This window comes from Helianthus annuus, chromosome 7, assembly GCF_002127325.2.
Source record: "Helianthus annuus cultivar XRQ/B chromosome 7, HanXRQr2.0-SUNRISE, whole genome shotgun sequence".
Classification (NCBI taxonomy): Eukaryota; Viridiplantae; Streptophyta; class Magnoliopsida; order Asterales; family Asteraceae; genus Helianthus; species Helianthus annuus.
Genome location: NC_035439.2, coordinates 114860808 through 114887072, shown reverse-complemented (window position 1 = coordinate 114887072; position 26265 = coordinate 114860808). Strand labels below are relative to the sequence as shown.

At 40.0% G+C, this 26265-nt stretch overlaps 1 long non-coding RNA gene across 1 annotated transcript; it reads right to left on the bottom strand.

Moving 5' to 3' along the window:
- Positions 1 to 3980: 3980 nt before the first annotated feature.
- Positions 3981 to 4957, bottom strand: LOC110907137. Its single transcript, XR_002573925.2, has 2 exons — positions 4527 to 4957; positions 3981 to 4277 (listed from the first exon to the last, which is right to left on the bottom strand). It is a non-coding gene; the product is annotated as an uncharacterized LOC110907137 (long non-coding RNA).
- Between the last annotated feature and the right edge of the window lie 21308 nt (positions 4958 to 26265).

Below are 26265 nucleotides of genomic sequence, written 5' to 3'. Positions count from 1 at the left end.
TACGGGGTAGGACTTAACCGATGCTATTAAACAAAACTTTTGTTATTAATTAAACGTAAAAGTACAAAACTTTAACAACTTTATATTGACAAATTGCACTCAAATACCACAATACTTACGTTTAGAAAGGCGCATATAAGTATATAACATTTATATAAACAAGGTTTGAATGAATTATGAATAGTTTAACTTGTGATTAATGTGTTTATAAAAGATAATGACAGGAAATCATAAAACATCACCTTAAGAAGAACCAGAACAAACAAACAAGTGCAGACAATGGAGGCTTACATGTAAGACCCTGCAAAGAAAACAACAGATCATACTTTATTAGTTAATTGATCTTCATATCAACTCTAATCCTCTTCTCTATCCAATTGTATGAACTAAAACAACTAGGGAGTCCCTTGTGAGCATTGAAACAGAAACATGTGTACTCAACCAACACTCGTCCTTTCACCTACACACACTTTCCCATATCATTAAAACTTTTAATAATTACTAACTACTAATAGAAATTATAGAATACGAGTATTGAGTAATCAGTGGGCCTGATTAGCAGCTAAACGAGCTCTATCTTCTGGGACACCTTAAAGTTCTGGCACTGTTACTGATTAATCAACCATAACATAAAAAAATTAAAAAGAAAATAATAATAATAATAATAATAATAATAATAATAATAATAATAATAATAATAATAATAATAATAATAATAATAATAATAATAATAATATAAAATTTGTTGGACGAAAATTAGAGCGTTATAAGTGAAGAATATACATACAGTCAAGTTTAAAACTTGGTTGCGAAAAGGGATTGATTGCCCTAAAGTAACTTTAACTTCTTCAAGCGTTTTGGCATTTCCGGTCACACTGAAGGTAACTTCAAAAATCCAGTACATGCCACTGCACACGCCGCCGTCATTTTTTGGGTGTTATCCTCTCACCGTGCGGATTTACATGTAACACCTCGTGTTTCGGAAGTCAAAGTCAAGATTGAAGTCAAAGGAAGAAAAGATTGCTAATTGCAATTTGTCTCTCCTTGCTCAATTCCTGTTTTGACTTCTTTGACTTATAGTTAGTCTATTTTATGTTTTACGTTAGTTGTATTATGTGGAGTAATTGTTAAGAATCCCAGTAATCAATGTGTATTTATCGCTACGAATGGCTTTACGACTGCGAATAATAGGAAGTAACAATGCGATAAAGTTAATTAAACGCTAATCGAACTAAACTAATCAGCATCGCGCTCGCAACTTGAATTGGTGATTGTTATACGTGTGTGTGCCTTATGTGTTACTTGTGCATGTTTATTTATGTTATGTGTGGTGATCAATCGAATCGCGATCGAACTCAATCGCAATCGAATAGCAAACGCTAATCGAATACGAAATAAGGATGATTGTATGTTGATAGAGTATGATAATTAGTGGAGGAGAGATAGCGCGAGATACGGGTAGTTGGGATTAAAAGTAATTTGAACAGGAAACTCTATCGCATCCGCATCACTCGCATTCGAAATCGAAATATCAAAAATCGTCGCACCGAACACTCGAACCAGATGCCAGCCGACCGGATTGCCATCCGACCGGGCTGCCATCCGGTCGAGGTGCCATCCGACCGGGTTGTCACCCGGGTGAGATGCCATCCGACTGGCCAGCTCTTTCCTCTTTTGGAACTCTATAAATACCTCCTGTCACTCTTATTGTTACCACGTTTGGCAAGTGACGTCCGACCAGCTCGTGCTCCTCACCTTTTCTTCGATTTCTCTCAATTCCGGTAAGATCTCATCCTAAATATTGTACTCCTTTAATCTACACGCACTCCTACACCTTTCTATCTTTTGAATCTTAATTTTTAACCGTGAAATCACTAGATTTGAGGTGTTCTAGGATGACGTCATCATGGTGTTCTTATGAACTTCATGTTTTGTCTTCAATCCACCAAGAACAACTTGGATCTAACCGATTTCCACACAAATAAACCAAGATCTTGCATAGATCTAGACGCATTCATGGTGAAAAAGGATTGAAAGATGGTTTCTAACTTTCTTTCAACTCTTTTACACTCAATGCACTCAAAACCGATAGAATCGGACCTTGTTCTAGTCTTCTACTCATTCTTAGTGATGTGCTAGTTCGAGATCTGGATTCTACTCACGAGACCACCGATTTCGGGTTAACCAAGAACAACCGTCTTGAACCGGTTAACTGGTCGAACTAGGGTGATTCCTGTTTGATCGGACCACTTGGGACAAGATGTGGATTCTGTTGACTAACACGTTATCAAAACGTCTCGATAAAAACGACAAACAATCAAACGGCCAAGTGAAAGATGAACCGAACGACAGGGACGGAGAGCTATCCGACCGGACTACTGTCCGAACGGACAGCCATCAAAGCGATTGACCATCCGAACAGCTTACACCTTGGGTCCCACACTTAACGAACTTTATCTGAAGTTGGAGTATTGAACGAATTGCTATCGGATCGGACTACCATCCGACCGCATTGCCCTTCGGATCAAGAGATACTTGGACTTTAACACTTAATCGATTTTTCAAACATGTTCAATGTACTAAGGAGGCCACCCGACCGGACTGCTGTCCGATCGAGTGTCAACCTGCTGTGAACTTGTTCTCACTCGAGTGTCAACCTATCTGATTTCCGTCCGATCGACCGACCTGAAAGGTAAAGGTATTTCAATGTTTTCAAAATGCTACAACAAAAACTTCAAAAGTCAAACCATCATACACAAACACATTCTTCTCAAAGGAAGAAACAATCCACTCGAACAGCCATCCGACCGGACCACCGTCCGACCGGACCACTATCCGAACGGATTGTCATCCGAGCGACCGGCTGTCCGATCGGACTACCATCCGATCGAACTGCCATTCGACCCACAACACTTGTTTTCAATTTACGCGTCTCTTATCGTTATGCTATCAAATTATTCAGGCTAACCCTACTCCCAAGCGCTCCCTTCAATCCATCAACCGCTGTGAGTATACTCGATCCCTTTTTGCTTTACGCACTTTTGGGTGTTACATACGTTAGTTATGCAAAATCATAAACGAACACACTACGCAATACTTTTAACGCTAACCGATACCGCATGTTATACGTAACTTAATGAATGCTTGTTTGTTATGTTTACACATGGAATGTTGTCTACCTGCCTTAGCAACGATAGTACTATAGTTTGGACTCAGCACCCGTTCACACGGGGGTTGTTAAGGACAATTATTTGCATGGATTACAATGGTGATCATGTATTACGAACTGCCTTGGGCAGTCAATTCGCAGTCATTGGTATCGATAGGTTCATGTCGATAACTAACAGGCTTCGTTTTACTCAGTGTACGTGCTGGTTATGCGTAAATTATTTCGAACTCTATATGCTACTATCAAACTTGTATGCTCGCCTTTACACTATGTGTATTGACTTTTATTTTAACGTATGTGACAGGTGCTTAAGGTTTCTAATTGCTTGGAAATCAAGGCTAGGAAAGAGTCTTAGTAACCAACAAATAGTTGTCTGTACTTTTGAAACCTGAGTTGTTGAAACAGAACAATTTGCCTAGATTTGTCTGTAATAATTTGTTTGCCTTTTGAGACATGGCATGGGACAAGTTACTTTAAATTGATTGGTAATGATAATTGTTATGGTAACTTCTGGACAATCTGTTTCGCTCAGTGCCACGCCCCGATGTTTCCGCCATTGGTTGGGGTGTGACATTACAGTTGACGATGTCCCCTTCGCCTAGGATACTCCTTTTCGGTTATTCTTACGGTCCAAACTCCAAAGTAATGCTTCTCTTGATTGCAAATTATGGGCTTGTGTTACTCCTTTTCTGTTTCTTTTGATTATTATTATCCCAAAAGTGTACAACCAGCAAAGGTTCCGGCTATGGGAAAATACCCATAAATACATAAGCCCAAAGTCATAAGATCTGTAGTGTCCATCTCCACAACATAAAGACAATGTCTAAATAGATTTAAAGTCATAAAATAATAGCTTGTTGTTGTATTCACGATGGTTATAGGCTTATGGCTCATTGAAGTTTAACTCTAAAGTCCTAACAACTAATAAATAGTTACTAAAATCTGTTGCTGGATGATTTTTTAACCTGATCCTCATATCCATCTTCAACTCGTCCTCTGTAGAACCCATATTCCCTCATCAACATCTTGCGAGTTAACCATAAATTACATCAACCATTAGATTCCTTGTTTGATTTCACATGTTATCTTGTCGCCAAACAAATTAAAACTACAGAAACCATGATTGAATAAAAGAAATTGTAAGCTTGAAATCAAAATTAATATAACCATTCAGTTGAAGGCAGATAAAAACTAAGAAAAAAAGGAAGAAAACTTGATGTCATTCTTGCATTTTAGAGGATGGATTGGAGTTCCAAACCAGATACACATATATACTGATATATATCTAAATTGAACCAGTAACACTTGATGAGCAACACACAATTAGATTAAAAACAGTTGGGTTAACTAAACTTACATTAGATCAATGAAATCGAACGTGAATGAAGATCCCTAGTTATGAAGTGAATCAGAACCATATTTACAAGTGATCCACGTTTGTCTTTCAGTATAACAAATAATCTTCTAATTCGTCACCTCTAGTGGTTATTGTGCGTTCAGAGAGAAAGCAATTCGATGAAACCACATAAGTTTCGACGGGTCATCGAAAATCAAACAGTTTCTACATTTTTTTCGTCTGAAACGACAACAGCGGCACACGGTGGCCGGAAGTGAACTCCATTTATCTTCGAGGATGGAGGAGCAAGTCGTTTGGAATAAGAATGCTCTAGGATTCTCTCATTCTTCTTTGTTTTCTTTGGGTTCTACTCTGTGGAACCCTAGTTGTGGTTGTGTGTGAAAAGATTTGAGAAACAAAAAAGTTTAGATGAAAAATTTAGGGATAATAGCGGGGAGTTCAGATTTGGGGAAAAACTGAGAGGGAAATCAAAAAAATTAGGGGTAGTGGCGGGAAATTTCATTTTGGGTGAGAGATCTAAATTAATTTTTGATTATTTCAAATGATAATTATTTTTAACCATGTTTTAGTATTATATTTTATTTCAGCTTAATTTTAGTTTTAACTATCTATTAACTTTTTAAAAAACTAGTGGTATCAAACCTGGCGCGCTACGCCTAGGAATTGAATTCTTTGTACTAGATGGCGGGAATTTGGTTGGTATCAGTTCGTTTCGTTATGGTATCGGCACTTGTTATAGCAACCTAAAAAGGAAAAATAAATAATTAATATCGTGACATGACCAAACGAATATCAACATGTGATTTACACTGATCGAAGCAATTGTTCGGTAGGAATCGGTTCGGTTCATTAGGGTACTGCCACAGTACCATCACTCATATAGCCTACGATACCAAAGAAACACTTTATTTTGAGTGCAACTCTACTCTCAACAAAATTTATACCAGGACGTTAGAAAAAATTAAGTAAAGTCGCTTATTTATTTGGGTTATTTAAGTTAGCGAAGACTTTGGTTTTATAATTTAACGAAGACCCGTGTGTTGCGACGGTACAATGTGGTGACTTGATTAAAAAGGTCATTGTTTAGATAAAGGTAAATTGACATGGGATACGTTTTTAGTTCATGTACAAAGTTTTAACTATAAATTATTTTACTTAACATTAAAATGACATCTATCCGAGATGATAAAGAAGGGTGAACATTGTTTTGGTCAAAAATCAAACAAGGATAATGCAACCAAATCTTTTGTTGTGAGGTGTGATGCTTGAATATATAAACAATTGTATGAACAACTTGCAAATCTAATAAAGAGACAACACGAGGATTTGTACGAGGAAAAAGCCCTTGATCAAAAGATGATCTCCGGCATAAAAAACCTCGGGTGATGGAATATACCGATCACCAACTAAGATTAAACAAAAAATGTGTTACAACTCGGGATGATAACAAGCTTGTTACAAGGATCACTAGAGTGTATGAGTGTGAAAGTGTATAGAAATGATTAGTAAACTGCCGAGAGCTATTCAAGTGTGTGTGTGTTTGCCAAATTTGCTAAGTGTTTCTACTCAAGCTTGTTATCCCCTTTTAAATTTAGAAATAACAAAGCTAACTAACTATCCGAACATTGTGCAAGCTCCCCACGATCTCCCACAACATTCACAAGTCCATGCACGTGCGGAATATTATGAGCATATTCCCCAGGAATATCGGTAAAAGTCAGTCCATGCCCATACTCCTGCAAAACAAGCTCATGAAAAAGGCAGACAATCATTAGTACAAGGATAACAATGAGGATCCTGAATCCTGGTCCTGCAACATATTCTGAGGATCCTAAATTCAAACATAATTGAGGATCCATGATCCTGGCAGCACTTGAGGATCCATGATCCTTGGGAAATCCTCCCCTAACAATTGCCCCCAAAATATAAGGAGTAATCTGTAAATTAACGAGTTATATTTTCTTGATCTTTTCCGTAACAAACTAACGGATATATAGCCGTTAAGATAGAACTATCCGTTGCTGATCTTACGTCACTGAAGTGACAATCCTGCAAAACCATCATTATAAATTCAAGTTAGAGATAAGGGTTAAGAAGCATTTAAATTCGTGCGTTACATCCTTTAAATCCTCATTTGAAGATCTGATCAGGTACTTCTCTTTCCTTTCTCTCTTCGTCTTCTCATTCTGTTCTATCTTCCTTCAATATCATCCATAGCGAAGATGGTCTTACGATCCTCACCAGCTAAGGATCACCACAAAGATAGCCCCCTGAAAAGCCAAGGAATCATCAAGGATTCACCGAAGGAACGCTGCTGCTTCAGCGATCCAGAGATAGACCGGATCCGTCACTGCTTTCCGGCAGACTCTGTTTTCAAGCCTTTTGACCCTACCGCCTTGAGCGATTTTGTCTCTGCAACTTGGGTTGCTTTTCCTGCTACCCCACTGATAGGATATTCATATCCTTTTCCTGCTTTCACCCAATCTTTCTTCTCCCTTACCGGCATATCCTACGTTCAGGCCATGCCAAGGATGTGGAGGGTGTTATATACCCTTGAGAGGATCATTGAGCAGGAGGATATTGAGCTAGGAATGTCGGAACTGGCAGAACTCTACAACCTTGTGAGCTATGGATCACACCGCTTTCTATTCAAACATAAACCAGGCGAAGCACACCCAATCCTCAAGACCACCAAGAATGACACAAACTGGAAGAAAAGATTTTTCTTCGTTAGGAGGGATTCCATCCCAGATGGGAAGGATCTACCCTTGACGTGGGCCACCCATGGTAGGATAGAGGATCCTTATAGAAGGATCATAGGATAACCCTACTATTGTGAAGATAACTGAACCCTTCTTTTTGTTTTGCAGCTATTTCTGTCTCTCACATCATTTCGTCACCTGCAACAAAAGAGAGGATCACTGCTTTCTGGAACCTTGACCTTGCAGCAAGATCATTTCAGGCAAATGATACGCGCAAAATGCAACATATAAATTATATCAAATATGGCATAAAACTAACCCTTTTTAGTACTAATGTTGGAAAAAGTGTGCTTTTGTCTTCCTTTTGTATTTTCAGGATTAAATGAGCTCAAATTAACAAAAGAAGCAAAAAGACAGCAAAATCTAACATAAATACAAGAAAAAGGACAAAAGTGGATTGCCCGACCCCTCGACAGCATCCTCCCAAGCAAAACAAAGAAAGCAAAAGACTGAACACGCCCCGAGCTCAGCGAGCACGGGGCCGTGCCCAAGAAGCAGCAGAAAAGACAAACTAATAGAAGCTTCTATTGCCCACTACGGGGCCGTGCCCAGCGGACACAGGGGCGTGGTCAGAGTACTGCAGGCGCATTTATTGTAATTGCGAATTACAATTAATGAAGAAAGAGAGTGTCAGATGGCCACGGGGCCGTGCCCAGCGGGCACGGGGCCGTGCCCAGGCTTCTGTTCAGCCTATAAATAGGAGTGCTTGGAGCCATTTCAACTGATCCCTTGGCACACCACCTCTCTCACACTTCACCCACCACCCACCACCACCATAACACCATCATCCACCACCATCATCCATTGTCCATCATAGAGTGTGTGAGTCGTCTCAGGATCCAAGATTGATCGTAAGAGTTCTTGACAATCAAAGGCCATGTTTGCCTAAGTCTCTTACATCACTTGGTGAAGACAAGGGTCTAGTGTAATACTTTTTATTTTTAATCTTTTGCACTTTTTATTTGGTTTTGTATTAATGACTTTAATAACTAGTTTCTTATGTTGAAGGTGATTCTTCCTTATCGTTTGTCCGTGGTGTCTTGACATTATTTTACTGTCTATATAAAATAAAAGATTTTCACCATTCATATCTCCACGGTCTATATGGAGGTATGTTGGCTACCTGGTCGGGGGTTAAGGGAACGGTTGGTAAGAGTCTTGCCCTTGTTCAGCGTTTAGAGGTCCTGCAAGGGACCTGGGTCAAATTTAGTAGGATCTCCTTCAATGCCCAAAGGTATTGGATGGCGGGGATCCAAACTCTTTGACCCCCTCATAAGTTAAACTACTATTAATACTATAACCCGGCTATTTAGGATTGTATCCCTTCTGACTCAGACTACTTAGTCGAGGGTAACGTCACCTTCAAAAGAGGGGCCTACCTTAATTTGCATTAATAACTTAACTCATTATCTTTCAATAATCCGACCCTTTAGGATTGTATCCTTGCTGACTCAAACTACTGGGTTGAGGGTAACGTCACCTTCAAAAGAGGGGCCTACTACAATAACTAAGATAATCTCTTAAACAAGTGCAAAAGTGCGAAAATAATCAAAGGTTACACTATACACGAGTCGGATCCAAGTGATTCATCTTGTCTATCTGTTTTTACTTTTATTTTTATTTTTCAGCATTTAGTTAGTCTTATTTTCTTAGTTTTAAAAATCTTTTCTAACATTTTGATTTGATTAGACGTTGTGGATAAATCGGTACTAAAAGCTCTTGTGTCCTTGGACGACCTCGGTATCTTACCAACACTATACTACGTCCACGATGGGTGCACTTGCCCATATGTGTGTGTAGTGTTAGTAAATATCGTGTTTTATAAATTTAAAACTTGGCTAAAAAGTGTAAAAAGGGCTTAAAATATATACCTAAAACATATACACACTAGCACGCATCAAGTTTTTGGCGCCGTTGCCGGGGACACAAGGATTTTAAGAAAGTTAGGAATCAACGGCCTAATCATTTTTTTTATTTTCTTTTTATTTTTTTAGGATTTTCTAGTTTTTCAGCTTCTGCAGAGCTCAGCACGGGCCGTGCCCGCTGAACACGCCCCGTGCCCAATCATTGGAACTGGCAATCCTGTTTTAAGTCAGACAGTAAGCTGAACACGGGGCCGTGCTCACTCAACACGCCCCCGTGCCCAAGATTCAGTTACTAAAAACAGAACCGTTAGATCCCGGCGGTTGGTAATTTCTGACACAAACATGAGTGATGATGATTTTTTTTACTTTCGGCACTCTTACGGTACATGGTGTCAATTATGTGGAGGCGGACATAAAGAGTTAGAATGTTATTTTCTAAATTATAAGCCCCACTATATAGACCCATCGTTTCCCTGTATCCTTAAGAGGGGCGAAAGTAAAAATAATCCTTATCTCTCCCTCGAAAGCGCCCAACCAGATATTTTAGGAGAAATGCTTCTTGATGAGCTATTTCAACTAGAAGATCTGATTCTTAATTGGTTAAAAGAACTTAGGATGGATTTTCTAAATTCATCTCAAGACAATAACCAAGAAGAAGTGTTGGGATTGCATTCAAACAACCTCGTTGTTCCCGATAATACCTTCGACTCTAGCAAAGACATGGACGATAGTCGTCCCTGTGCCGATTGTGCCGTGAAGGACTCTCCATCGACTTCGTTCGGTGCATACATAGACCTGAGCGATTCGGCATACACCTTCTTTAACGAGATCCCGGAAAAGGGTTGGACTTGTCCACCTAAAATAAACATAGGAATTACCCTCACCGACAACCTCTTGCATTCTCGTCTTAGTCTAGAGCAATTAAGGTATCTTAGGCACTTTGGGGTTGTTCCAACCAGTAAGGAACCCCCCGATACAAATAAGTTCCTTAAAAAATGGAAAAACTCCATAAGACAGCTTCCAAACACGGGGCCGTGTCCAGGTCAGCACGCCCCGTGTCCACCTAAAAGATTCTCTTCTGATTTTGTCAGAATACAGACAAAATGTGTTAGGATTTTAACTGCACACGGGGCCGTGTCCAACCAACACGGGGCCGTGTCCAACTCGCTGTCGTTTTCTTTAAATGCAGCCTGATTCCTGCTCATTTTTTACCACTTCAAAAGACAGAGATTCCTGGGATCTTCACTCATACTATCCTAGGTAAGTTCTAAAAGAAGGTTCCAAAGAACCCTCTTGTCTTTTCCACTTTTATTCATTGCCTTCTCTTTCAATTTTTCAACCATTTCCTCCATTAAAGCTTGGAAACTCCATGATTCCAACCTTTAGTGTGAAGTTTGTAAGGTTATTATCCAAGGGATCTTACTCATAGTAAGTTGTGTAACTTTGTTTTAAATTATCTGTGCTTAAAACTCGACTAAAAACCATGAAAATAATTTAAAACTCCAAGATTCCTTGATCTAAAAACCTGCAGACAACTGGACACGGGGCCGTGCTCAGCGAGCACGGGGCCATGTCCGAGGTACTGTTTCGTAAAAATTGAGCCCTTTTCGGTCTATTTCCCCAGAAATGGTGAGCAGGACAAGCGGAACGTCTTCATCAAGAAATAACTGACAGGGGAGGAGATCGTCAACGGCGGAAGACTCTCTTGTAAACTATGTTTACGCCCTAAGAGAGGCTATTGATGAAATGACGGGGGTGGAAGAAGCATTGGTCGACCGTATTAACCATCTAACGGTGGGACTGGAAGGGTGTCTCCGAGAAGTAAACCTCTTGCACCAAAGGTTAAACCTTCTCGCCTCTCCTCCTTTTGTACCTATAATAACCCAAAGGGCATGGAACGTGGTTCCCGAAGTTATCATACCCGCCGAATGGTACGCTATACACCCGGAGCCTCCGCACGGGATAGTACAAGGAGTCCCGGTAGGTGTTCCCCCTCCTCCGCGAGATGTTGAGGAAAATGAAGCCGCCTTCTTCCTTCCAAGGGAGATAGAAGAATGACTTTAACAACATCTAGGAAGAAAAACATCGGCCAAGAGTCCTACATCGGGAAGCTATTCCCGAAATTTTCTCAACAAAGAAGTAGAACTCTTTATGATAACTTTGTGTACCTCATGACCTATTTAGTTAAGATTTTTCGTTTTTATATCTTTTTACTTTTCTAGGAACATTGTGTAGTTCTCTCTATGGTTTTTACTGAATGGATGGTTTTAAGGTTTGAATGGTGTTACGAGAAATAAAACACACTCTGGATGGTGAAGGATAACAAGGGAAACGAGAAACATGGCCCATGCACGAAAACAGGGCCATCTGACAACAATTTCTTCATTACAGTAAGCTCAGCACGGGCCGTGTCCAGCCAACACGGCCCCGTGCTGAACATCCTGCAGAAAATTGCCCAGTTCAGGTAACTGGACACGGGTCGTGTTCACTGAACACGCCCCCGTGTCCAGGCTTCTGTTTCTTTTCTTTAATTTTTGTCACTGGCACCTGAACACGGGGCCGTGTCCAGACTGCCAGTAACATAAAATTATGCTTTTAACACCATTTTACACATTCAATCAACCTTGAATTTTGCAAGTCCTAATGACAAGCCTTACACAAAACTCTATTGGAACCGCTAATCAACCCAATTTTTTTCAAAAATTTTCAATTTTTTTTACTTGTCTAAGTTTAAGTTGGGAATTCTAATTCTAACAAGGTTATATTTTTACAAATTTACAACCGATAGCGTCGTGATAAAAAGAACCAACATAAGAAATTTATGAAACGGCATGACAAGCTTAGTTAAAATTTGATTATATATACTTGATCACGTAAAAACCATTCCCACAAAAGTGAGTTTTGAGCCTTTATAGAGCATACAAATACATATCTTTACACTAAATGCTCATTTTTCGTTTCTTGTGTGAATAGCCGCCTGGTTCTTACGACTCTAGAACTTGCCAAGATAATTCATTCCCGGTCCTTACCAACTTAAACTCAAGTAAGTAAATGATGGAGGCATTAGGACTAATCCCTTTTCTTTTGATGTGCGTGAAGTGTGTTATATTTTAGATGTATATTTAAGCCCCTTTTTACACTTTTAGCCAAGTTTTAAATTTATAAAACACGATATTTACTAAGACTAAACACACATATGGGCAAGTGCACCCATCGTGGACGTAGTATAGTGTTGGTAAGATACCGAGGTCGTCCAAGGACACAAGAGCTTTTAATACCGGTTTATCCTCAACGTCTAATCAAATCAAAAAGTGAGAAAAATGTTTTAAACTAAGAAAAATAAAAACTAACTAAATGCTGAAAAATAAAATAAAATAAAAACAGATAGACAAGATGAATCACTTGGATCCGACACGTGTGTTAGTATAACCTTTGATTATTTTCGCACTTTTGCACTTGTTTAAGAGATTATCTTAGTTATTGTAGTAGGCCGCTCTTTTGAAGGCGACGTTACCCTCAACCCAGTAGTTTGAGTCAGCAAGGATACAATCCTAAAGGGTCGGATTATTGAAAGATAATGAATTAAGTTATTAATGCAAATTGTGGTAGGCCCCGCTTTCGGCGGTGACGTTACCCTCGGCTAAGTAGTCTGAGTCAGCAGGGATACAGTCCTAAATAGCCGGGTTATAGTATTAATAGTAGTTAACTTATGAGGGGGTCAAAGAGTTTGGATCCCCGCCATCCAATACCTATGGGCATTGAAGGAGATCCTACTAAATTTGACCCAGGTCCCAAGCAGGACCTCTAAACGCTGAACAAGGGCAAGACCCTTACCAAACCGTTCCCTTAACCCCCGACCAGGTAGCCAACATACCTCCATATAGACCGTGGAGATATGAATGGTGAAAATCTTTTATTTTATATAGACAGTAAAATAACGCCAAGACACCACGGACAAACGATAAAGAAAGATCACCTTCAACATAAGTAACTAGTTATTAAAGTCATTAATACAAAACCAAATAAAAAGTGCAAAAGACTAAAAATAAAAAGTATTATACTAAACACTTGTCTTCACCAAGTGATGTAAGAGACTTAGGCAAACATGGCCTTGATTGTCAAGAACTCTTACGATCAATCTTGGATCCCGAGACGACTCACACACTCTATGATGGACAATGGATGATGGTGGTGGATGATGGTGTTATGGTGGTGGTGGGTGGTGGATGAAGTGTGAGAGAGGTGGTGTGCCAAGGGATGAGATGGAATGAAACCAAGCACCCCTATTTATAGGCTGAACAGAAGGCTGGGCACGGCCCCGTGTCCGCTGGACACGGCCCCGTGCCCGTCTGACATTCTCTCTCTTCATTAATTGTAATTCGCAATTACAATTAATGCGCCTGCTGTACTTTCACCACGCCCCCGTGCCCGCTGGACACGGCCACGTGGTGGGCAATGGAAGCTTCTACTGGTTTGTCTTTTCTGCTGCTTCTTGGGCACGGCCCCGTGTTCGCTGGACAAGGGGCGTGTTCAGTCTTCTGTTTTCTCTTCTTTGCCTTGGGAGGTGCTGTTGAGGGTCCGGGCAGCCTACTTTTATTCCTTTTCTTGTATTTTTGCTAGAATTAGTTGTCTTTTTGCTTCTTTTGTGATTTTGAGCTCATTTCATCCTGAAAATACAAAAGTAAGACAAAAACACTCTTTTTCCAACATTAGTACTTAAAAAGGGTTAGTTTTATGCCTTAATTGATGTGATTTATATGTTGCATTTTACACACATCAAATACCCCCACACTTGAACTTTTGCTTGTCCTCAAGCAAAACTCTTTAAATGTGGCTTACACTCCCAAATGGAATAGGTAGAAGAGAAAGTTTTTAGCTTGTCCTAGAGTGTCGGGAATCCAAGGTCTTTGTAAGTTTTATTTTTATTTATTTACAATCCTATTCGTTATGATTTATTTTGAACGTTTCATAAGATAATTTACTTATTTGGGCATAGCATGCCTTATTAAAATTCCATTTATATACAAGTTCACATACCTCACGGGAGATCACTCAACACTCGGCCGAAGGTGTAATTTTTAGTGAATCACTCGAGAGCGGCATGGAACTTACGCCTTCCATAGGCTTGCCAAGCAACCAGTCCTCCTCCTTTTTAACTTTTTACCTTTGTAAATATCAAGAGGACTTTTTTGGGTGAAGGGTTAGGCTTGGGTTAAAGGTGGGTGGTTTGGGTTAGTTGTTAGTAAAAGGGCGAAAATCGTAAAAAGCGTCGGTTTTCGTGACATACCTTGTTTTTAGTGACGTTTTATTTTGATGTATTTCTCCAAACAAGCTTTTATATAGCTTTTGTTTGTTTTTGACTTCATCATTTTTTTTTTCATCACATAAAAAGGTGAGTTTACGAAAAACCGAGCTTGTTACTAAAATAAAAGGTGAAAAATAAAAAAGGGTTTTTGGTGGGTAAAAAGGGTTTTGGGGTAATGAAATGAAAGGTTTAGGCTCAAAGGGGCTATCTAGGGGGATTTTGGGTAGGTGGTAAAAAAATGAAAAATAATGGTTTAGAAAGAAAAATATGGTTAGTCCTAATGCCTCCATCACTTACTTACTTGGGTTTAAGTTGGTAAGGACCGGGAATGTATTGTCGTGGCAAGTTCTAGAGTTGTAAGAACCAAGCAGCTATTCACACAAGAAACGAAAAATGAGCATTTAGTCTAAATATGTATATCTTTATGCTCAATAAAGGCTCAAAACTCACTTTTGTGGGAATGGGTTTTTAATGTGATCAAGTATATATAATCGAATTTTTAACTAGACTTGTTATGCCGTTTCGTAATTTTCTTATGTTGGTTCTTTGTTATCACGACGCTATCGGTTGTAAATTTGTAAAAATATAACCTTTTTAGAACTTGTTATTCCCAACTTAAACTAAGACAAGTAAATGATAAAAAAAATGAAAAAGTTTTTGAAAAAATTTGGGGTGTTTAGCGGTTCCAATAGAGTTTAGTGTAAGGCTTGTATTTAGGATTTGCAAAATTCAAGGTTTTAGCATCCCCCCCACACTTAAATTACACATTGTCCTCAATGTGTCCAAAAATAAGGTTTTTGGTTGATTAGGATGTGTAAAAATAAGTTAAAAAGCAAAGATTTATGTTACTGGCATCCTGGACACGGCCCCGTGTTGACCGGGCACGGCCCCGTGGTCAGGTGCCAGTAACGAAAATTAAAGAATTGAAACAGAAGCCTGGACATGGGGGCGTGTCCGCTGAACACGGCCCGTGTCCAGTTACCTGAACTGGGCGTTTTTCTGCAGGTGGCTCAGCACGGGGGCGTGTTGGTTGGGCACGGCCCGTGTTGAGCCTTCTGTGATGGAGATTTGTGTCGGGTTGCTCTGTTCTTCGTGCATGGGTCCATTTTTCTCGTTCCCTTTTTCATCCATTACCACCATGAGTGTGTTTTATTCATTAAACACCCATCAATCTTAAAAACCATCATATCATTGCAAACATAGAGAGACATTACATAAAGTTAAAGATGAAAGTACATAAATATTAAACTATGGAGTTCTAGCCCTATGTTTTATTCTAAATTAGCAAAATTTCCAAGAAGCTACTAATCTTGGTTAGATAAGGCTTTTTAGAACTCCTTCTTCCGGGCGTGGTCCTCCTCATATATCGGCGAGCCACTCCTCTACCTCCCTTGGAAGGAGAAAAGAGGGCTCATTTGCATTAGTTTGAGGAGTTTCGACTTCCGCTGGAATTTCTTGTGGGTGTTCCATGGGAGGTTCTGCGGGAAAGTCGTCCCAACCGGTAGGGTTGTTAACCCCTAGTGCCAAGTTCCAGTCCTGTTGTGGAAGGACTGGCTCCATAGGAGGTGCTACAAGAATGTTTAACCTTTGGTGCAAAAGGTTAATTTCTTGGAAGCTACTTTCAAGTCCCATTGTAAGATCGTTAATACGGTCAATAAGGACCTCCTCTACTGACGTCATTTCGTCGAGAGCTTCCCTCAATGCTAGCACATAGTGCACAAGTGTAGCTTCAACGGAGGGCCTTCTTCCCCTTCTGCTGTTTGAGGAATGAACGGATGATGTTTCGCTGTTTTCACTCGCCATTCTACGAAAAATAAACCAAAAGTAGTTTATATGACGAAGCAGTTTCTGGACACGGCCCCGTGCTCATTGAGCACGGCCCCGTGTTCATCTTTCTGCAGAATTTTGAAGCAAGGAATCTTGGGTTTCTAAGTTATTTTCTGAATTTATATAGACTTTTTGGTCATAAATAACTTTAAACAATGTTACACAACATGTTTTCACCAAGATTCCATGATCAAAACTCCTTGTTTTCTACCACAAAGGTTGAAAAATTCAAACTTTTCATGGTAGTTCTTGAAGAAAGATGAAAAGAAGGAAATGTCTAGAAGAGGAAAGGACAAGATGGTTGTTGGAACCTTCTTTTAGATTTACCTAGGATTGTTTGAGAGAAGATTCCTTCAAATCTCTGCCTCAAGTTGGTCCAAATGTGCAGGATTTTTGGCTGCATTTATAGAAAACGACAGCCTTCTGGACACGGCCCCGTGTGCAGATAAAATTCTGACACAGTTTGTCCGTATTCTGACGTTTTGATCAGAAGGGAATCTTTTGGTGGACACGGGGGCGTATTGGCCGGACACGGCCCCGTGTCGGGTAGCTGTTTATGAAGTTTGTCGCTACTAAGGAGTTTATTCATATCGGGTGGTTCTTGATTTGTTGGAACAACCCCAAAGTGCCTAAGATACCTTAATTGTCCTATACTAAGGCGAGAACGCAAGAGGTTATCGGTGAGGGTAATTCCTATTTTCATTGTAGGTGGACAAGTCCAACCCTTTTCCGGGCTCTCGTTAAAGAAGGTGTATGCCGAATCGCTCAGGTCTATGTATGCACCGAACGAAGTCGATCGGGGAGTCCTTCACGGCACAATCGACACAGGGACGACTATCGTCCACGTCTTTTCTAGGTATGAAGGTATTTTCGGGAGCAACGAGGTTGTCGGAATGCGGTTCCAACATTTCCTCATGGTCATCATCTTGAGATGGATCTATAAAATCCTTCCTAAGTTCTTTTGACCAATTGAGAATTAGTTCTTCTAGTTGAAATAACTCGTCAAGGAGCATTTCTCCTAGAATATCTGGCTGGGCGCATTCGAGGGAGAGATAGTGCTTATTTTTACTTTCGCCCCTCTTAAGGTTACAAGGAATCGGTGGGTCTATATAGTGGGGCCTATAATTGAGAAAATAACATTTTAATTCCTCATGTTCGCCTCCATATAATCGACACCACATACCATAAGAGTGCCGAAAGTAAAAAGAATTACTATCACTCATGTTTGTGTCAGAAGTTACCAACCGCCGGGATCTAACGGTTCTGTTTTTAGTAAGAGAATCTTGGGCACGGGGGCGTGTTGAGTGGACACGGCCCCGTGTTCAGGTTACTGTCTGACTTAAAACAGGATTGCCAGTTCCAATGATTGAGCACGGGGGCGTGTTCAGCAGGCACGGCCCCGTGTTGAGCTCTGCAGAGGCTGAAAATCTACGAAAAATCCTAAAAATTAAAGAGAAAAATAAAAATATGATTAGGCCGTAGATTCCTAACTTTCTTAAAATCCTTGTGTCCCCGGCAGCGGCGCCAAAAACTTGATGTGCGTGAAGTGTGTTATATTTTAGATGTATATTTAAGCCCCTTTTTACACTTTTAGCCAAGTTTTAAATTTATAAAACACGATATTTACTAAGACTAAACACACATATGGGCAAGTGCACCCATCGTGGACGTAGTATAGTGTTGGTAAGATACCGAGGTCGTCCAAGGACACAAGAGCTTTTAATACCGGTTTATCCTCAACGTCTAATCAAATCAAAAAGTGAGAAAAATGTTTTAAACTAAGAAAAATAAAAACTAACTAAATGGTGAAAAATAAAATAAAATAAAAACAGATAGACAAGATGAATCACTTGGATCCGACACGTGTGTTAGTATAACCTTTGATTATTTTCGCACTTTTGCACTTGTTTAAGAGATTATCTTAGTTATTGTAGTAGGCCCCTCTTTTGAAGGCGACGTTACCCTCAACCCAGTAGTTTGAGTCAGCAAGGATACAATCCTAAAGGGTCGGATTATTGAAAGATAATGAATTAAGTTATTAATGCAAATTGTGGTGGGCCCCGCTTTCGGCGGTGACGTTACCCTCGGCTAAGTAGTCTGAGTCAGCAGGGATACAGTCCTAAATAGCCGGGTTATAGTATTAGTAGTAGTTAACTTATGAGGGGGTCAAAGAGTTTGGATCCCCGCCATCCAATACCTATGGGCATTGAAGGAGATCCTACTAAATTTGACCCAGGTCCCAAGCAGGACCTCTAAACGCTGAACAAGGGCAAGACCCTTACCAAACCGTTCCCTTAACCCCCGACCAGGTAGCCAACATACCTCCATATAGACCGTGGAGATATGAATGGTGAAAATCTTTTATTTTATATAGACAGTAAAATAACGCCAAGACACCACGGACAAACGATAAGGAAAGATCACCTTCAACATAAGTAACTAGTTATTAAAGTCATTAATACAAAACCAAATAAAAAGTGCAAAAGATTAAAAATAAAAAGTATTATACTAAACACTTGTCTTCACCAAGTGATGTAAGAGACTTAGGCAAACATGGCCTTGATTGTCAAGAACTCTTACGATCAATCTTGGATCCCGAGATGACTCACACACTCTATGATGGACAATGGATGATGGTGGTGGATGATGGTGTTATAGTGGTGGTGGGTGGTGGATGAAGTGTGAGAGAGGTGGTGTGCCAAGGGATGAGATGGAATGAAACCAAGCACCCCTATTTATAGGCTGAACAGAAGGCTGGGCACGGCCCCGTGTCCGCTGGACACGGCCCCATGCCCGTCTGACATTCTCTCTCTTCATTAATTATAATTCGCAATTACAATTAATGCGCCTGCTGTACTTTCACCACGCCCCCGTGCCCGCTGGACACGGCCCCGTGGTGGGCAATGGAAGCTTCTACTGGTTTGTCTTTTCTGCTGCTTCTTGGGCACGGCCCCGTGTTCGCTGGACACGGGGCGTGTTCAGTCTTCTGTTTTCTCTTCTTTGCCTTGGGAGGTGCTGTTGAGGGTCTGGGCAGCCTACTTTTATTCCTTTTCTTGTATTTATGCTAGAATTAGTTGTCTTTTTGCTTCTTTTGTGATTTTGAGCTCATTTCAACCTGAAATACAAAAGGAAGACAAAAACACTCTTTTTCCAACATTAGTACTTAAAAAGGGTTAGTTTTATGCCTTAATTGATGTGATTTATATGTTGCATTTTACACACATCACTTTCAACACCATTATTTTTATTTTTCTTTTCACTACCCAAAAATTCCCCCTAGTTAATCCCTTTGAGCCTAAACCTTTTCATTTCTTAACCCAAAACCCTTTTTACCCACCAAAATACCTTTTTCATTTTTTACCCCTTATTTTAGTAACAAAGCTTGGTTTTCATGTGACTCTTGAAAAAAAAAATGAATGATGATGGAGTTGGAGATAAACAAACAAAGCTCCTTAAACAAAAGCTTGTTTGAATAAATACTTCATTAAAAAAATAAAAAGTCACAAAAACAAAATGTTTTACGAAAACCAACGCTTTTTACGCCTTTTCGCCCTTTTCAACTAACCACCAACCCAGCCACCCACCTTCAGCCCAAGCCTAACCCTTCACCCAAAAAGTCCTCTTGATATTTACAAAGGTATAAAGTTAAAAAGGAGGAGGATTGATTGCTTGGCAAGTTTATGGTAGAAATAAGTTCCACGCCGCTCTCGAGTGATTCACTAAAAATACACCTTCGGCCGAGTGTGAGTGATTTCCCCCGTGAGGTACGTGAACTTGTATATAAATGAAATTTTAAAAAGGTATGTTATGCCTTAATAGATAATTTATCTTATGAAATGTTTTTAAATAAATCATGACGAATAGGATTGTAAATAAATAAAAATAAAACCTAAACGATCTTGGAAAATCCCGACACTCTATGACAAGCCCAAAAACCTTCTCTTCTACCCATTCCATTTGGGAGTGAATAAAGCCACATTATAAAGAGTTTTGCTAGAGGACAAGCAAAGATTCAAGTGTGGGGGTATTTGATACGCGCAAAATGCAACATATAAATTATATCAAATATGGCATAAAACTAACCCTTTTTTAGTACTAATGTTGGAAAAAGTGTGCTTTTGTCTTCCTTTTGTATTTTCAGGATTAAATGAGCTCAAATTAACAAAAGAAGCAAAAAGACAGCAAAATCTAACATAAATACAAGAAAAGGGACTAAAGTGGATTGCCCGACCCCTCGACAGCATCCTCCCAAGCAAAACAAAGAAAGCAGAAGACTGAACACGCCCCGTGCTCAGCGAGCATGGGGCCGTGCGCAAGAAGCAGCAGAAAAGACAAACTAATAGAAGCTTCTATTGCCCACCACGGGGCCGTGCCCAACGGACACGGGGGCGTGGTCAGAGTACTGCAGGCGCATTTATTGTAATTGCAAATTACAATTAATGAAGAAAGAGAGTGTCAGACGGCCACGGGGCCGTGCCCAGCGGGCACGGGGCCGTGCCCAGGCTTCTGTTTAGCCTATAAATAGGAGTGCTTGGAGCCATTTCAACTGATCCCTTGGCACACCACCTCTCTCACACTTCACCCACCACCCACCACCACCATAACACCATTATCCACCACCATCATCCATTGTCCATCATAGAGTGTGTGAGTCGTCTCGGGATCCAAGATTGATCGTAAGAGTTCTTGACAATCAAAGGCCATGTTTGCCTAAGTCTCTTACATCACCTGGTGAAGACAAGGGTCTAGTGTAATACTTTTTAGTTTTAATGTTTTGCACTTTTTATTTGATTTTGTATTAATGACTTTAATAACTAGTTTCTTATGTTGAAGGTGATTCTTCCTTATCGTTTGTCCGTGGTGTCTTGACATTATTTTACTGTCTATATAAAATAAAAGATTTTCACCATTCATATCTCCACGGTCTATATGGAGGTATGTTGGCTACCTGGTCGGGGGTTAAGGGAACGGTTTGGTAAGAGTCTTGCCCTTGTTCAGCGTTTAGAGGTCCTGCAAGGGACCTGGGTCAAATTTAGTAGGATCTCCTTCAATGCCCAAAGGTATTGGATGGCGGGGATCCAAACTCTTTGACCCCCTCATAAGTTAAACTACTATTAATACTATAACCCGGCTATTTAGGACTGTATCCCTTCTGACTCAGACTACTTAGTCGAGGGTAACGTCACCTTCAAAAGAGGGGCCTACCTTAATTTGCATTAATAACTTAATTCATTATCTTTCAATAATCCGACCCTTTAGGATTGTATCCTTGCTGACTCAAACTACTGGGTTGAGGGTAACGTCACCTTCAAAAGAGGGTCCTACTACAATAACTAAGATAATCTCTTAAGCAAGTGCAAAAGTGCGAAAATAATCAAAGGTTACAATATACACGAGTCGGATCCAAGTGATTCATCTTGTCTATCTGTTTTTACTTTTATTTTTATTTTTCAGCATTTAGTTAGTCTTATTTTCTTAGTTTTAAAAATCTTTTCTAACATTTTGATTTGATTAGACGTTGAGGATAAACCGGTACTAAAAGCTCTTGTGTCCTTGGACGACCTCGGTATCTTACCAACACTATACTACGTCCACGATGGGTGCACTTGCCCATATGTGTGTGTAGTGTTAGTAAATATCGTGTTTTATAAATTTAAAACTTGGCTAAAAAGTGTAAAAAGGGCTTAAAATATATACCTAAAACATATACACACTAGCACCCATCACAAACACCAAGGATTCTCAAGAAGTATCCTCAGGCTCAGTCACAATTTCAAGTAAGTATCCATGTTTGTATGTAATTAAATATTTTAAATGAAATAGAACAAGAATACTTATCTGTTGTTTTGGATTTGACAGGCACTGGAAAATCCTCAAAGTCTGCCTCTCGTTTCAGTGTTAGTGACCTTAGCAACGTTGGTCCTCGATCTGCGAAGAAGAAAGCTGCTGCTAGCCCCAGTGCTATAATCCCCAAAGCTGCCACCTCCAAAGGGGGAAAGAAAAGGAAGACCATCGAAGCTAACAAGCTGGAAGGATTGCCTCTTATTCGCCACCAGTTTCAGGAATACTTTGCTGATGTAAGGATCACCTACTCTGCTTCATTATCCTACCCACTTGAGGATCACTGATCCTGAATTCTACCTTGTCTTTTTGTAGAAATTCGCTGAGATCAAAATGCTCTTTGATGCATACGTTGAGGAGGCGGAGCAGAAGCATCTGGAGTTCCAAAAGTTCTTCCTGGCCAAAGATCAAACCATCTCCTCCCTCGAGAAAGATCTCAATCTGGCTAAGAAGCAGGTGGTCATGGTCCAAATTGACGCCGATCATGAGAAGCATGAGCTGCTAGAGGATGCCAAAGTCTCTGCCGCGATCACCATGTACAAAATCAAGCTCCAAATGGCTCAGGAGGCTGAGGATCCTAATTTTGATAGGACCACCTGGGACCAGGAGGGCTGGAAGGCAAAGCTGAATGAGCTGGAAGATGAGGAGGAGGCTACGGAGGTCCTGGCGATTGAGGCGAGTGGCAGCGGGAAGGATCAAGCCGGAGGTGATGCTGGTGGTGATGCAGCCAAGGTGTGAGCTGCAAGAATGGGCAATGATGGATATTTCTAGACGCGGTCGGAGCCCATTTTTTAGAATTTGGTAGTGGTTTCTGTGGTTGTTGATGTTTTAAACAATGTTGATTTGTACTTTGAACAATAGCTTTAGGTTTAAGGGTCATCGATCCTTTAGTCAATAGGTAGGATAATGGGTGGTGGATGGATCCTCTGTTTGGGGGATGAAGCCACTTGTTATCCTTCCACCTTTATTTCCTGCATTTAGACCTTATCAAATATGGACACCCTTTGCCAACCCAAATGGACGGGCCACGTTTTGCTGGTAGAAACTTGGGTTGGTAATTTTGACAACCTTCAAGGGTTTAACCTTTTGTGAATAAATAAAACTTTAATCTTTTTGGCTTATCATGTGTTGTTTCATTTGGATACACTTTATCTTCCAGTTGTTATGATGTATTTTGTTTGAATTTACTAAGTAAAGAAGAAAAGTTTAACAAATCTTCTCAAAAAGTTTAGGATATGATCAAGGATCAAATATCCTATAATCGACAAATTCTAAAAAGTAGTATAGTTTGATGATCATAAATCCTGTTGTCAAAGGATAAGGGTCACTTATACAAATAATGAATAAATTCAAAATGATTAAGCATCATCCCTGAGAATCCAAGTTAGGATCCTAAACCCTTAACATTGATAATCAGAATAACCAAAAGACAAACCTTAATGAAAGGTTAGGATCAAGGATCCATAGCTTTCTAACTTAAAGAACCTGAAATGAAACATAACTTGGGACTAAGCCAATATAAGAGAGAAGTTAGCAACTGGGAACAAGCCCAACAATTCTGGGGACAAGCCCAATATACTGGGGACAAGCCCAAAAAACTAGGGACAAGCCCAAAGGATCTTGTGTGAACTGGAGTATGGCCCTCACTGGCGACTATCCAAACTTAGTGACATGAAAATGCCAAAACCTTAGCTAACGTGAAAACTTTAGAAACCTTAGGAACGGATGTATGGTACGTCTACCATTATACGTGGGATCCCAGATACAGCCAGTACAATGAAATTGTCAGCCCCTAAAGCGGGTACTGGTCCCATTGCCATGAACTGTACCAGGATAATTGTGCGCTACTGGCGCTACTGGGGACAAGCCCAAAAGACTGGGGTCAAGCCCAAATAACTGGGGTCAAGCCCAAATAACTGGATACTTCTGTGGATACTCGATCCTTAGTTAAGGATATATGAACCTTCTGCAAAACTCAGAATTAAGTGAAAAAAGGATAAAGGATCCAGGATCCTTCTCCTTACATACAAGATAATTAAAGAATGAAATAGTTGAGATTAGATCATTACCAGGATGAGGATCATCTATCTTCTAAGGATCCTTTAAGGACAACGATCATGAAAGTGGTTGAGGATCCTGGATCCTTATTACATGAAATATCTCTTTAAGTGGACAACATTCCATGCCCTCGGCAGTGAATCACCTTCCATTGTTAATAATCGATATGCCCCCTTTCCTGCTTCAGCTTCAATCAAATAAGGGCCTTCCCACTTTGGTGCCAACTTTCCATCAGCATGATTAGTGGTATTCTGAAATGCTTTCCTTAATACCATATCACCAACTTGGAATTTCCTGATCCTGACATTTTTATTGTAGGATCCAGCCATCCTTTGTTGATAACTAGCCATCCTTATCCTTGCCAAATCCCTGAGTTCTTCTATAGTATCCAGGTCTTGAACCAAGTTTTCAGCATTTCCTTCAGGATCACGGATGCTTGTTCTTGCAGTAGGAACCACCATTTCTGTAGGGATCACTGATTCTGCTCCAAATACCAAAGAAAATGGAGTTTGGCCGGTAGCATTCTTGGGAGTTGTCCTATCAGCCCATAATACATAAGGTAGCTCTTCTGCCCATTTTCCTTTCTTGGATCCAAGCTTCTTTTTCAAGTTATTGATGATGATCTTGTTGGATGATTCTGCCTGGCCATTAGCTTGTGGGTGGACTGGTGTTGATGTTATCATCTTAATCCCCCAGCTGTCACAAAAGTTAGTAGTTCTACTCCCAATAAATTAGGATCCATTATCACAGATAATTTCAGAAGGAATACCAAGTTAGTAATAATATTTCTTTTGATAAAGGATATCACTTCTTTTTCTCTGACTTGAGCAAAGGCTTCAGCCTCTATCCACTTTGAGAAATAATCAGTCATAGCAAGCATGAATACTTTTACACCAGCTGCCTTGGAAGTTTACCAACTGTTTTGGTTAAAAATCAGACAAGGATAATGCAACCAAACTCTCTGTTAAGGGGTATGATGCTTGAATTGGTAAACAACAATGAGGATCACTCAGAAATGTATTGTACAAGTGACACAATGATTTGTACGAGGAAAAAGCCCTTGATCAATGAATGATCTCCGGCATAAAAAACCTCGGGTGATGGAAACTACCGATCACCAACTCAAATTAAACAATAATTCTTTACAACCTTGGATGATAGCGAGCTAGGTACAAGGATCACTATACTGTATCGTGTAGAAATGTGTGAAAATTGCTAAGTGTTTTGCTGTAAGCTATTGAGTGCAGTTGTACGAGTGTGTGTAGCCAAAAATTAGCCAAGTGTTCTAAAAACTAGCTCGCTACCCCTTTAAAAATAGAAGTTAACTAAGCTAATTAACATCCCGCAATTTGTGCCTTCTCCCCACGTTCTCCACAACGTCCATTTCCAGTCAAGCACGTGCAGAATAATCGTGGAATATTCTTCAGGGACGTTACCAAGACTAAGTCCAAGCTGTTACTCCTGCAAAACAATACCGAATTCAAAGTGAACAATCGTTAGTATAAGGATCCTTAGGACGATCCATGATCCTGATCCTGAAACACTTCTGAGGATCACCATCTGTCACAGAAGTAAGGATCGCTAAACAGGATAACACATGAGGATCACGGGTCATTAGAAAATCCTCCCCTAACAATTGCCCCCAAAATATAAGGAGTAATTATGTAAAATAAGCGAGTTATATTTTGTTGATCTTATCCGCAACTAACTAACGGATATATAGCCGTTTAAATTGAACTATCCGTTGCAATCCTGACGTCACAGAAGTGACTACCCTGCAAGATCATGATTATAAATAGGAGTTAGAGATAGGATCAGTTTGCATTTAAATCTTAGAGAAACTACCTTTATAATCTCATCCGAAGATCAATCAGGTATTCTCTCTTCATCTTCTTCCTTCTCTTACTCTGTTTTATTTCTTTTACCATCACTTCGTACAAAATGATGCTCCGGAACTCTCTCGCTAAGGATCACCAGAAAAACAGCCCACTGAAAAGTCAGGGGATCATCAAAGATTCCGCAAAAGAACGTTGTTGTTTCACTGATCCACAGATCGATAGAATTTGACATTGCTTTCCGGC